Here is a 13,711-nt window from a genome sequence, read left to right as displayed (position 1 = left end):
TAGGTTCTGACCAGGGCAACAAGTACCCAGGCCAATGAAACGGGGTTCCAGAAGACCAATGAACAGTAAGGGCAGGCAGGGAGAGCTCAGGCCAAGAAACCGGAGCACAGTCACCGAGGCGAGTGCTACGATATATTCATGCCATGCGGGGCAGCCACTGGGCCAGCACTTAGCAAAGTCCTGAGAGAGTGGAGGCGGATGCTGGCCAGTGCGGGTTCCAGGTCTAAACAAGCAGGAGCAGGCCACTCCACCACATCCAAGGTAGTCGCCCAATGAGAAGGTCTCGTCGAGCAGGCCAGCAAAGATAGAATGTGGCGCCTCTGTCCCCACCCCTCCGCTATCACGCGTGAGCGGAAGGCTGACCGGGGCCCAGGCGGAGAAGCAGCCTAAGCCAGGGTATATTCGAGGGAGGCGGAGGACTACCAGGCCAGGAGGAAAAACAGTAGTCACTTACGGGGAGCCGGCCCAGAGCATGGCCAGGCGGTGTGCTCGCCATCCCGCGACGAGATGGATGGCACAGGCGAGGTCCCTCGAAGATGGAGCAGCAAGGGCCGCAGGCGAAGCAAGGCTCCTTGATGGTGCCCCTAGGGCACAGGGCAGCACCCTCAACTTCCACACGGGCAGCTCTAGGGGAGATTTCACCAGCCTCCGCACCGCTCAGGTGGCCAAAAACCTGGGAGCACACACCTGGACTGGAGTAGTAGAGACCCCCGATCTTTATGGGGGGCCTCGTAAGGGAAGGGCGGATGAATGGACGGATTTATTTGGCGAAGGGCGGAGAGCCGATTTAGCAAGCGACCATTCCGCTCGGCAGTTAGCCACGCCCCCCGCCTGTACTTTTGATAGTTTGCTGGACTTCGTTTTTGCTAGTTTGTGCTAAAGTGCAAGTGCTCCCTGTATAAATTGTAATTATGATTGGTTATCCATGATTAACACATTTGATTTACTGCCACGTCCCTAGTAGAGTGCACTCTGTGTGCCCAGGGCCTGTAAATCAAATGCTACTAGTGGGCCTGCAGCACCGTTTCTGCCACCCACATGAGTAGCCCTGTAAACCTGTCTCAGGCCTGCCATTGCAGTGTCTGCCAGTGCAGTTTTAAGCTGCCATGTCAACCTGGCAAGTGCACCCACTTTGCCAGGCCCAACCCTTTCCTTTTACTATATGAAAAGCACCCCTTAGGTTGTCCTAAAGTACCCTCATGGGCATGGGATAGTGTATGTGAACGGTAGTACATGTACTGTTGTCTATGTCCTGATAGTGAAATACTGCCAATTTCGTTTGTTTACTATTGCAAGGACTAGCTCTCCCATAGGTTATTTTTGGAGCTTCCTTGTCACTTTTTACAAGTGTAACTTTCAATTGAGAAAGATTTGAAGTTTGGCCTCTCTAAACTCAGAATTTAAAAACACATATTTTAGGCAAGGTGGTTTTTAAATTGTGTGTTTGAAAATGACACTTTTTGAAAGTCTGCAATTTCTTGCTTTACCATCCTGTGACTCTGCCTGCCTGTGGAATAAACGTCTGATTTAGACTGACAGCTGGGTTGTTTGTGCATCACTTTAGGCAGTCACAAAAAGGGAGCTGAGGTGTGCCCTACATATTCTGATTGCCAATCACCAGGCTGATGTGCCTTCCTAAGCTAGAGTGGTGGGAGGAGTGGTCACTGACACCTGAATAGGGCTCTGCCTGGCCTCTCAATGCTGTCTCCACTCCCCTATAGTTTGTCTGAAGCCAATGTTGGATCTTGTGGACACCAAAGACTTTCCTTTGAAGTATGCCTACTTCAAAGGCCAAATGGGGTAGAAGTATTGGACCTATAACCAGATATCTTTAGAACCCTTCTGGATTGAGGACTCTGTCAAGATGTGAGATGTCAGGAGGAGTACTGCCCCTTTGCTGTGTGTTGCTTTGATGGGTTAGCCTGCAGTTTCTGCTTCTGTCTGTGGGTAGTCAAAGAACTAGACTTTGCATTTGAATCCTGTTTTTCCAAGGTTCTCAAGGGGCTTGTGTGAGCTTGCTTCCTGATGGAAGTCTTGGGGCCATCGGAGACTTCGCCTGCAGCATACCTGTATTCGACTGCTGGGAGTTCTGACCTGCCTGCAACATCCCTGAATTCCACTGCTGGGAGTTCTGACCTGCCAAGTGGTTTTAATTCCAGTTTTGGCCCTTGGAGATGGTTGCAAAAGACTTCAAACTCAACTTATCGCCGTTCCAGCTCCTGTTTTTCTCACTCAACACTGCCATGCAGGAGCAGTTTCCAGTCACTGCCGCTGTGCAGCCTATGAAATTTACGCAGTGCCTGTCCAAAGAACCACCGCAGCTCGAATCAAGTGCACTGTGTCTCTAACATCCAAGACCACCGCGCTGACTCCAACGCCGGCCCTGCTTGGCTGCTAAAAGAATCGACACATCACCGGTCCGCGGCTGAGTGGATCGACATAGCGATCGTTTGCTACCGCAGCATTAACCTCCAGCGCATTCGGATTTCCACGTATTGCACCTGTGCACCAAAGTTTCCAACGCCTCTCCCCCAGAAAGTAGTTTTTTATATGACTTGGGGCATGCTTGATGCACCATTAGGCTCTCCAAGTTTGAAAATGGACCTGATTTGTCATGGGGTGATATTTTCCATCTACTTCCAGTCACATAGCAGGATGGAGAGAAAGTATTTGTTTTCCAAATAAAGAGGTAGAAAATTACATTTTAAAGTCTTAGTGAGTCCAGAGCACAGCCCAAAATGGGGAACAAAACCTGAACTGACCACATGTCCTTGACATTAGAGTTAAGAAATGGTGAGACCGACCAAGTCACCAATCCATGTAAAGAGGCTGCAGGGAGTGAGGCCAGTGTTCGTTGTTGTGGCACTAAAAGGCACAGAGTTACACTGTATTGTCCTTATTATTAATGAAGAGGAAGCCTGACATTTGTTAACGCCCCTCTCCTTCTCACCATTCTCCAACTCGCCCCATACTAGTTCTTTAGTGATCCTGTGAGATGGACCCTTAATCATAGTGTGCATGATAGGGATGTTTCATTATCTCCAAAATGTGTGTTTTATGTTATGAAGGACTTGGCTAAATGTGGTATACTTTCCTACTGCACATTGTCCATGTTGTACGCTCTAATTCAGTATTCCTATATTGATTGAACAAAGTATATAAATCTAAATCAACACATGCCTGTCACCATTCTCTACTTCCCACAGTTCTTTGTATAGTTAAGTAAGGTGGTAGAAGGCAGTGCTGTCACACCATGGTACACTAAATTTGGTTGTACAGTGGTGTGAGGGCACAACAATTGACAAGAACTGCAACAATCTTGTTTAGTATTGGATGCTTAGTTATATTCAGCATTTTATGTTCAAATTCTGTAGCAACTTGAAAAAACAATAGAAAATACACAAGTGTGGAGTAAGAGGTGAGGTGTCCTGCTGTAGATGAAAAAAGACACGTTATTATCGTATTTGTTCCTAGGAAGCCAAGATGTTTTATGGTGGCACTAAAATGATAAATTTTTGACCCGTCAGCATTATTTGTATGGTCCACATTTTTGCTGCTGCTAATTTACTTTTTCCTTTGCTATTACGTTTACTGTTACATTCTGCTCTTTGCCATTCTCAACCACAAAGTATATCCTGCCACGTAGTGATTGGACAGGGAGCTACTTCTGTATCTGGTTTTTAGTTAAGCGCTTTATGTGCCGTCTCGTGCACCCATAACCATGTCGCATATGCCACACCTACATCTCATCATGTATGCAATCACCAGTAATAGATATATACATATAAAGGTTACAGTTCAGTTACAGTTAGGGGTTATTACATTAGGGCATCAACACACATAAACTTCTTAAACATTAGAAATAACATAGTTATAGTTTTCTATTTCACTGTCTCATGTAACAATTTATTATGCTCATTATACTTTGCTCCATTTTTACATATACATTTTAGGGATACAGTTGCAGAACTATAACTCACCATATGTCTTGGAAAAGGTAAAAATAACATCTGTCATACACAAATAAATGTGTGTCTGTATATATATCTATATTATAGCTTCATAAATCCTTTACAAATTCCTTTCTTCATTTTAAAGACAATAAATAAAACATTGGGGAGTTCTAGTTCTTCATATGTGTTAGTGCCCTAATGTAATAGCCCCTAACTATAACTAAACTGTGAGCTTTGATTAATGTTGTGGTCTTTTCTAGTTTATTGGGTTTTTAAACGACAACCGTTTATCAATTTGCGTCCACACATAAAATATGCCGGGAAGTGAGATGCAATCCTGTTTGATTTGTTCGACTGTGTTCAGGTGCGTTGTGCTCTGAACTACTATTGGGTCATGTTGGAAAATTGTACCGATCCTTACATTTGCACAAAATTTGTGACTGGTGTCGGCACATGATTAGTTCTCTCTTTTTTCTGAACTCTTGATGCAGTTCTTATGAGGTCGCCCTTATACATTCACTTTCGGAATGTTTATCTCGAAACATACAAAAAAAGTTTTTGTTTGAATTTTCCTTTAACTATGTCCCTGTCTTGATGATGACCTTAAAAATAACATAGGTGGAAACGCAAATGACGCCTGCCTTTGGCAATCATTTATAAGGAAGCATTGAGTGCCACTTTCTGTTCCTGTTCTTTGTTGGACTGACTCTTGTTTTAAAACCCTGTCTCCTTTGGCCATTGTTTTCTTGTTTTACATTGTATATTATGTTGTTAATGATGTCCTTTGTGTTATTATGTGAGCACCATGGTCTTGTAAGTGTTTCTTCATATTTTGTTACTTTAGTAAAAATATATTTTTGTAATCATTTCTGTGTTGGACCCCCTTCAGATTTTCTTTCTTTGATATTATTCTGTGTTTTTATGTGATTTATCAGTGTTAATTGTGGATTATTAATATTTTTCTCAAACCTTTGTAGCTTTAATATTATCACATATAAAATATGGCAGTAGCCATACGTGGGGACTGCAGCCTACCGTCTGTACTGAACAACCGTGATTGTACAGGGAAGAGAGACTTGAACATTCACCATAAGATGGTTATTGATCAACGCTGTCCTCCCTAGAACCCATAGGTTTTTTTGTTAGTTTTTTTCTGGTTTCAGCACACTTTTTTGTGACCTTTTGGATGTTTTTGTGTTTTAATTTCTTGTTGGTCCCATTGACCTAGAGTTAATGGACACAAAAAAATAAAATAAACCACAACAAAACTAACCGAAAAGAAGAAAAAAAAAGTTCTCATTAGAACTCTTTTCAAAGTTTTTTTAAAGAGCTGGGATTGGTAAGTTGTGGGAATTAAAAAATGTCCATTATATTAATAATTACTATAGATACTTTACTATAGGTACTTTACTAAGTACCAAATGTTTCTCTTTTTTTCAATGCAAAGAGTCAACTCGAAAAGATGTTGCATACAGTAATCATTCAAAATTTATAATAAAACAATATTGTCTTATTTTATGTTCTTTTGATGTTACTAACAGGAGCTTAACTCATGGATCCTATTATTTCTCAAACACCAGGGTGCAAATTAGCATTCTCTTTTGCAACACTGGAAAAAATACAACTAAGATGGATTGTGAAATGACACTATATACAACTGTGCTTGTTGAACTGTAGAAACCACCAACTGTATTCCAAAAAATGACTGTGGTATATTTCCAATGGTATATAGTCTATTGGTTGACATGAGCATATAACCTTCTATTGTACTGAAAGAGCTGATGTAGTCTGCTATATGTTAACATTTGGCAGTCTAGTCTTGTCAGAAATGAATGGCCTTCTGTATTACTGTTAGGACTACTTTACAAGCCCACTCTCCTATTGAACCAATCAGCCTGTTTCTTTCATAACAATGTGATGTTACATACAAAGTCATTGGCCAGTGTTGTAAGGTAGTTCATAGAACCTTCACTCTCTTGCATTTAGTCACAACTTATTGAAGGAATTTGATGTTGTTAAAAGAGGATGCTTCATGTGTGGATAACTAGACCGTTATAACCTTCAATTGCACTTAAATAGCTGTATATACTCTGTTACATGTTAAAAGTTTACAATGTACTCCTTTTAGGAAAGAATGGCCTTCTGTAGTAGTCTTTGGACTACATTACAAGACCAATATCATATTGACCCAATCAGCATGTTTCTTTCATAACTACATTATTTTACATACAAAGTCATTGGCCTGAGTTGTAGAATAACTATTATCCAAACAGTGGCTCTTGAGCAATACTCATACACTGTATAGTTAGATACCCATAAAGATAAATCACAAAAGCAGGAAAAAAAATTTAATAAGAAGCAAAGGGCGCAAAAACAGTTACACTCATACAGAATCTATAATGACACAGGACATGTAAAAAATCAAAAACACAATGGCAGAGGAAAATATATATATACAGCAATCAACACAGTGTACAATCAAACAATAATGTCCTCTAGGATTTAGGCCATGTTGGAAGCCTCAACGACGTTTCAACCCAAAGTTGTTTAAAGGTTCATCATCAGGACAAAGAGCTTCAAGAGTGGGAAGCGACCACTTAACACAGTTGTCTAAAGAAATAAGAACATGTACATGGTATTGATAAATGATAATGCAATTCAAAACAGCTCAGGCCTTAACCAACACCGAAAGTATGTGCTCAAGAGTTTTGGGATTGGTGAATAATCAAAAAGAGGTTTATGATCAAAGGAAGGGGAAAGAAATGTAGAACCAATCAGCCCAACAATTACACCGAGTGTAACTAATTGAGAGAGAAGTGAAATATCAAAGGCTGTGAGAACAGAAAAACCTTGAAAAGCTGTTTGCCTTGTAACTCCTCGTATCCAAGAATTGTTATTATTTAATAAAAGGTTTTGGGAACAGGGGAGTCCTAAAACGAGAGAAGATATGATTGTACAATTCAGCGAGACTCAAAAATTAGAGACTTTGATATAGGGTAGAGACAAAAACTCATACCTGTAAATTCAAAAACTCGTACATTAAATGTAGAGTCACCAAGGCAGACATCAATGGAAACCACCACTAGAGCAAAATTCAGGTGAGGAAAGGATCTTTTAGCAACATCAGGGCCCTCCAAAATTAATTACTGAAACCAAGAAAAAATACAATTAAGTAGATTCACAATTCCAACCTAACTGCAAAAATATAGCAGTTGAGATATTAAGGGAGTGAAACGACCTCTTGGAGGAAGAATCCCCTTCATAGGTCAAATGAAAACATAAATATTGCGTAATAGAAACCCTCTTACACACAAGAGTTACTCGAGCGTGTAAACATACAAATCAAGTCAAAAGATTAATGCGGACATCAATACAGGGGAAATTGGAAATGTCTCCCACACAGAAAGATTAACAATATGTTTGAGCAACCGGTTGGATCATCAATATCGAAACTTGGCAGGGGCTAAAAAGAACCCTGGTGGTCGAACTACCCCTAACAATAAACATTGCCGAAAATTAAAATGCGCGGATGGGTGAAATGACATGAGCCAAAATCAAAATTACGCTAATGGCAGAAGGCTCCAGGGGCCAAGGGGACCTTAAAAAATGGCTTACAAACCCAAAACAGACCCCTAACTTACTTCAAGGCGAAACTCAGTGTGCGATCTCCATCATGCATCAGACCGGCAATCCGAACTCTGCGGGAAACGAAGTAAATGACTGCACGCCTTATAAGCGTACCACCATTAACAAAGAAAGGGGATTGATCGCCGCACCAGGCATATTGCAATCGATCTACAGGAAAGCCCGATCGACCTCATAAAACGGCAGAATAGGGTGATTTAAAACAATTTTAACCATTGTGATGTTGAAGTTATATCATAAAGCCTAAAAATAAAAGTAAGAATTTTCGTCGACCCAAAAGAAATCTGGCGGCCATGTTGAAACAGGTTAAGTAATAGAAACAGAAAAGAAACCCATCACCAAGAGCAGCAATTTAAAAACATCGTACAACACTTCTTTTCCAGCTTTGCATATACACTACATATAATCAGTTTACAACCAATAACTCGACCTAGCTTGAAATCATCCTCTCAATAGATTTGGTTATGAGTAGCAAATTATATTTTTGGTACACACAATACTGTGCAATTTGGTGTATGCATTATACAAATTAATATCAAAACAAGATACAGAGTCTTCATCCCACAATAATAAAAATAGCTAATAGAAAAAATCAACACAGATTACATGAAGATCAAATATAACACATATGGAATAAAACATTAATGCAATCGTTGTTAATTTCTTAATTAGATAATTGACTCAGCAAAAAAGCCATAATAGCCTGTAACAGACATTAGTAAGATGAACCAAACGTTTCACTTAACACATATCATTCAATTTTTCAATCGGAAAATAAAATCCATGTCAAGAATGGTACTTCATTGATATATCAGTCTGAAGGTGACAACATTACAGAAACTGGAGACAGAGTCATAGATTTTCAAGACGGACATTAACCCCTTCCGTGCGGCCGCGATGTCCCCCGTGTGCGGCCGCCGGACGAACAGGGGCGGGCCGTGACGAACCCCAGCCGTCATCAGCACACGAGCACCGTGGAGCTGGGGTTCGTCACCAGCATGGAAGGGGTTAACCGAAGAGTACAGCAGTGAGTTGCAGAATAGCACATAGAAATTTCACTTTACTGCATTAACTCACTGCTCATTTAAGATATTTGGTTGTGTTAAAAGAATATGGTTCATGTATGGTTAATTGGGCACAGTTATGTATTTTAGGCTAGAAAGTGTGCAAAGAAAATGAGGATTTGAGTATAATTTTGATATTACATGGGTGGGTAAAAGAGGTTTAAGGTGGAATAATATCCTACCTCTTAAGTCCTCACAAATTGTGAGCATCCACATGTTATAATTATTTGTTGTGGAGGCAATGTAATGGGTCACCTGACGGGTGTAAAAAATTGAAATTGAGATGAATGCAACTTTCACAGTTTATTTCCTGATACCCATTTTGTCTATTCCAATATTTGTCAAAGGATAAAATGGAATTACTAGATTAAAATGTCAGCAGTGTATGAGAAAATGTGCAGACATATCAACAAAACTGTATTTGCATTCATACGAGATCACATCCTCCATTTCACCTAAACATTGTTTTCAAATACTTCCCTTTGTCATGCAGATGGTGTCCTTGCAGCTGCAAGAATATCTTCATTAATAACATCCACCACCTCCCACTTCAGCATATCTAAATACAAAATGCAAAGTCACAAAAAACAGCTCTTTTAAGAGACAACCTAACAAATATCACTATATATGGGTTGGTTTTAAAAAAATACTATTGCAGTACTGCATTACTCTCTGGAGTCCCACATGGCTATATCACGGTACTTCGTAAATTTAAAAAAATGCATTAAAACATTCAAAACCATTATTCCATGCATATCACACCTATACTAACCTCAGTGTAATTATAATTGCAAAGCTAAACTATATCTTTTAATGATCTTAAAGCTCTATAACTAAACACACTAAAACTGGTGTGTAAAACAATATGACTGCCAACAGGTTTAGGGAAAGTACACATTAGCCAATCAGCTAATCCCTTGTCATCACTATGTACCACTGTACTACAGTGGCCACAGATATAGCTAAAAAATATTGTATAGCTTAACATTTACTTGTTGTACTTGCCTGCACTACTCCAAAGAATTATCTATACCCCCCCCTACTATGTACTTCCAATTATACAAAAATCCAGCTGACTGTTTTCGCGCTATGCAAAATAAAATAAAAAAAGTCTACGGAAAATACATTGGATTTGGAGCCCTTTTTTGGGACCCCCCCCTTTTTTCTTTGTACTGCCTTGGCCAGAGGCCGCCACATTTTCAGTCCTCCCTAAATAATACCGGGGCAGCAGGTCTTGAAAGTTTCGTGCACATTCATCAAATGGGTACAAAGTTATAAAGGTACAAAAATCTGAAAAAGCCCTATCTCTGGTCAACCTAACTAAAACTGTAGTGGCTACCACCTGTTCAGTCTGTGGTGAAAGTGACGTCCCATTTGGACTGCACCTAGGAAATGCGGATCACCGTTTCTGCTTGGCATCGTGACTGGCACCTTAAGCCCAGTGGGGCAAGACAAGGCATTTAAGCCTGCGATGGTGCGTGTAGATTGGCTGTGATAGTATGATGCCGAAATGACATGGCGACCGCAGTGTAAGCATCACAAGTGCAGCCCTCCCATTGGCTAAGAATCCATCGATGAAGCAAGCCAATGGACCATATAAACCAACCAAATGCTCTGTACTATATTTCTAGCAATTGAAAGTATTGAGAAAGGTAATGATGTTGAAATGCATCTACTGCTGCTATTAAATGAATTTAAATCCCCTAGAGTGCTCTGTACCTTTTTCTGCAGTTGTTGTGTAACACACAAGACTCTACCCTCACCAACACTGATGCACCCGCCCTGAGTTCGATGGTGGAAGGTGGAATTTTTATGAGGGGATATGTATAATATAATATATACATATATATTTTTCTTACCTTCTGAGACTGCCCTTTTAAGGTACCAGTGATCCACTGAAGTCCTGGTAAGGAGATAAGTAGGACATCAAATAATGTCAGATGCCGTCTGAGTTTCCCTACTTCTGACTTGTTGTACTGTGTAAACCTTGATACTCCTGAACTGTTTCGTCAGTTTAAAGGATGTCTTGTACCATCTTCCGAGCTTGGCCCTCTGCAGGTCTTCTTGTGGATTAGGTCTTCTTTTGACAGACATAGTGCAGCTCTTTCTGTAGGCAGTTGGGTTCCCCCTTAAATTAACAGGTCACAGCAGAGAGGCTTCTCACAGATGGCCGGCACATCACTTGGGCTTGCATTCAGTCAGACAGGTAATGAAGCGTGGCATGAGATGGGCATCTGCTCAGGCTAAAAAAATCCCAGTGACCTCCCTGTTTACCAGATGTCCTCCTCAGTTCAATCCTTGGAGGCCCACTCCACACCAGTGGATGGGGAAGGTTTCTTCTCCACTAGCACCTCTATATTCTGAGAGCCAAAGACGTGATGAAGAATTACTAAGCTCTGCATCTTCAACAACCTCCACGTATTAGGTTGATTCTGCTCCAGCAGGCAACCCCAAAACCTTTACGAGTAGTTATGATTCACCAGCCATCATAAATAAAGGCATGGTTTCTACTCATTAATGCTTTTTCCAAGAAAAGAGGGAGCAGTGCACGTCCTGATCCACATTTTTTCGCTCTAACCCAGCTACTCTTCTTAGAACCGGCAGCTGTACAGGGCAACAACTGGATGTGCGGAGTTGACATTTACGATGCCTGCTCTCATGTGCCCATGCCAAATAAAAATTGGAAATACTTTTTTTTTCTTTGCAGAGTTTTATATAGCGCGAACTAGACCCGAACCGAATCGGGTATCAGAGCGCTTTACATATTTTTCCAGTTAGGTTACATGAGGACACACTTTCATTTTTTCACTTTTAATTTCATTTTATTCTTGGTTGGAAATTAGCACTACCAGTACAGGAAACAGCCATTTGGTGCCAGTGCCATTCCTACGGTCTTGATGAAGATTCAGATCCCAGTTTCTAGCACACTTTGAGATCTGTCTAATTTAAATGGTGTCCAGGGAGGATTTGGAGTGTACATTAGCCCTAACACTAGAGACCCTATACTAGCTTGGGTTCTTAGTGAACAACTCCAAATCCTTTCTAGTCCTCAACAGAAGGAATCCTTTTACAGTGGCAACTCTGTACTCCTGCTTTGCACAGCAGAGAGAGTAGTGGTCATCAGCTGGGCAGGGTGTCGTTTGTTGATCAACAAGATCGTGATAGCTCTGTGATCCCAAAAGCTTCAGTAACTTCAAGTTTCCTACATATGGATGATGCCCCACCGACAAAGTCCACATGCACTCTCTGCAGCTTCTCCTCACGGATCGCTGAAGCAAAATTGCAGGAAGATCAGACTGAACTTATGGTGGTCTTCCCATGTCTGGTTCTGACCTTGAAAAGGTAGGGTTGTCCTCCAGTCTGTGTTGTCAGAATATAATCTGACCTAAATATTGTGTAGTGAATATTGTTACTAAAATTTCGCCCTATTAAAGTTAAAAATAAAAAATCTACACCTAATGGGACAATATTTTTGTTAACTATATTCATAACTAATATTTGGAAGATGATTTTTCTGTATCTAATTTTCTGGCCTATTTTCCCACCAACATCTGGTGGGTGCCTCCTTCTGACTGACTAGTATCACTACAGACTCCTCTGCGCGCGGGTGAGGATGGCTAATTATGGGGCAATTCTCCAGCAGTGCAGTGTGCACCATCCAGATATGAAAGCACATAAATGTGTTGGTGTTCAAGGACTTTGAAGGCTTTAATATCAGTGCTGTGATCAAGGGTGGTGATGGTCGACACAAACACCACTAGATCCCTCTTCTTCAACAGGTAACAAGGTAGCACCCACTCCAAGCAGCTGTTTGGCTGACTGTGCCTCCGTAAAAATGAGCACTACAGCCAGGCGTATTGTGCATTTTCCTTCTCCAAGGATAAGGTAAGATACACCTTACAGGAGGGATGCATTTTTCCCACTAGGAGGTCAATCAGGTTTTTGTCTGGCTGATGCACAGACATTTCGAGCCTGTGTCTTCAGGTACTAGTAATATTAGGCATGCACATTGTGAAATACAGGCCCTTCAGGATGTTCCAAAGACTCACCCGTTATACATTCTAAAGTGCCGGTGGAGTGCGACCCCGACAAGAGGAATCTTATATCTACCTTTTTCTCCATTTCGCCTCAGTTTGGAAGATCCTGCACTGGATGTGAAGTCTTGTACTTTTTACTGGATCGAACCAGATCTGCTTGTCAGGTCATCTAACTGCTATCTTGCATCCTGAGAAATTGTTCAGGCCAGCCTTGCCGGATAGGTAATAACATGCTTCACCATTTCTACACGTTACATGGAGTATCGTATTCATCCTGTGTCGGGGCACAGTTTATGATCGCTAAGCCAGTGTATGTGCCATCCTTCTTCAGGTGCCTATCAAACAGGTATGCCTTGAAGCTACATGGACTTCCCGACACTCATTCTGCTGACACCACCCGACCCTGGCTTCCTCCCTGAACAAGACAAAATTTGGCCAGGAACTTTTTGGGATTGCAGATGTCCAGGCCTTGGTTGCCCGAAGCTACCGTTCTCATTCTCCCTTGCTCATTCTGAGTTGCTGTGGGATTCACTCACAGGCGAGAATGTCAGACTAGTTGAGACATAAGAACAGAATAAAGTTTTATTCATAATGACTATGTTAAGACTAACCAAAACACCATTCACCATTATCCTTTCTCTGATAATCCCTCTGCTGATGGTCAGAAAGCACATTCAGATCTGCTTCTTTTTCTAACAAATGCACTAGCAAAGGCGCACAGCAGGTGTAGTGCATCTACATGCTTATGTATAGCTCTCCAATTCCAAGCAGTTTCCATTTGTGCCACTACGTGCTACGGCCCACAGGTTGAAATGGAAAAAAAACCAAAGGATTAAAAGGTTAGTCATCATTATGATAACATTATCTTTCTTACTTCAAGAGTTGTCTCCTTTTCTCACATTTGTAGGTAATCGGGCATTATAAGTAGTTCTGATTTTATTTTTTTTGCTTTTCTTTCAGCTTTGCTGACTTTATATTGTACACCTATCTCTTGATTATTTTATATTTCTCT

At 41.0% G+C, this 13,711-nt stretch overlaps 1 protein-coding gene across 2 annotated transcripts in view; it reads left to right on the top strand.

Annotated features, from left to right (window-relative positions):
- Nucleotides 1-13,711, top strand: part of ALDH18A1 (aldehyde dehydrogenase 18 family member A1) — a 508,980-nt gene that overhangs the window by 358,207 nt on the left and 137,062 nt on the right. The gene's annotated exons all lie outside the window — the stretch shown is intronic.

This window comes from Lissotriton vulgaris, chromosome 5, assembly GCF_964263255.1.
Source record: "Lissotriton vulgaris chromosome 5, aLisVul1.2, whole genome shotgun sequence".
Lineage (NCBI taxonomy): Eukaryota > Metazoa > Chordata > Amphibia > Caudata > Salamandridae > Lissotriton > Lissotriton vulgaris.
The sequence above is the reverse complement of the archived record's forward strand: the minus strand, read 5'-3'. Positions and strand labels throughout refer to the sequence as shown.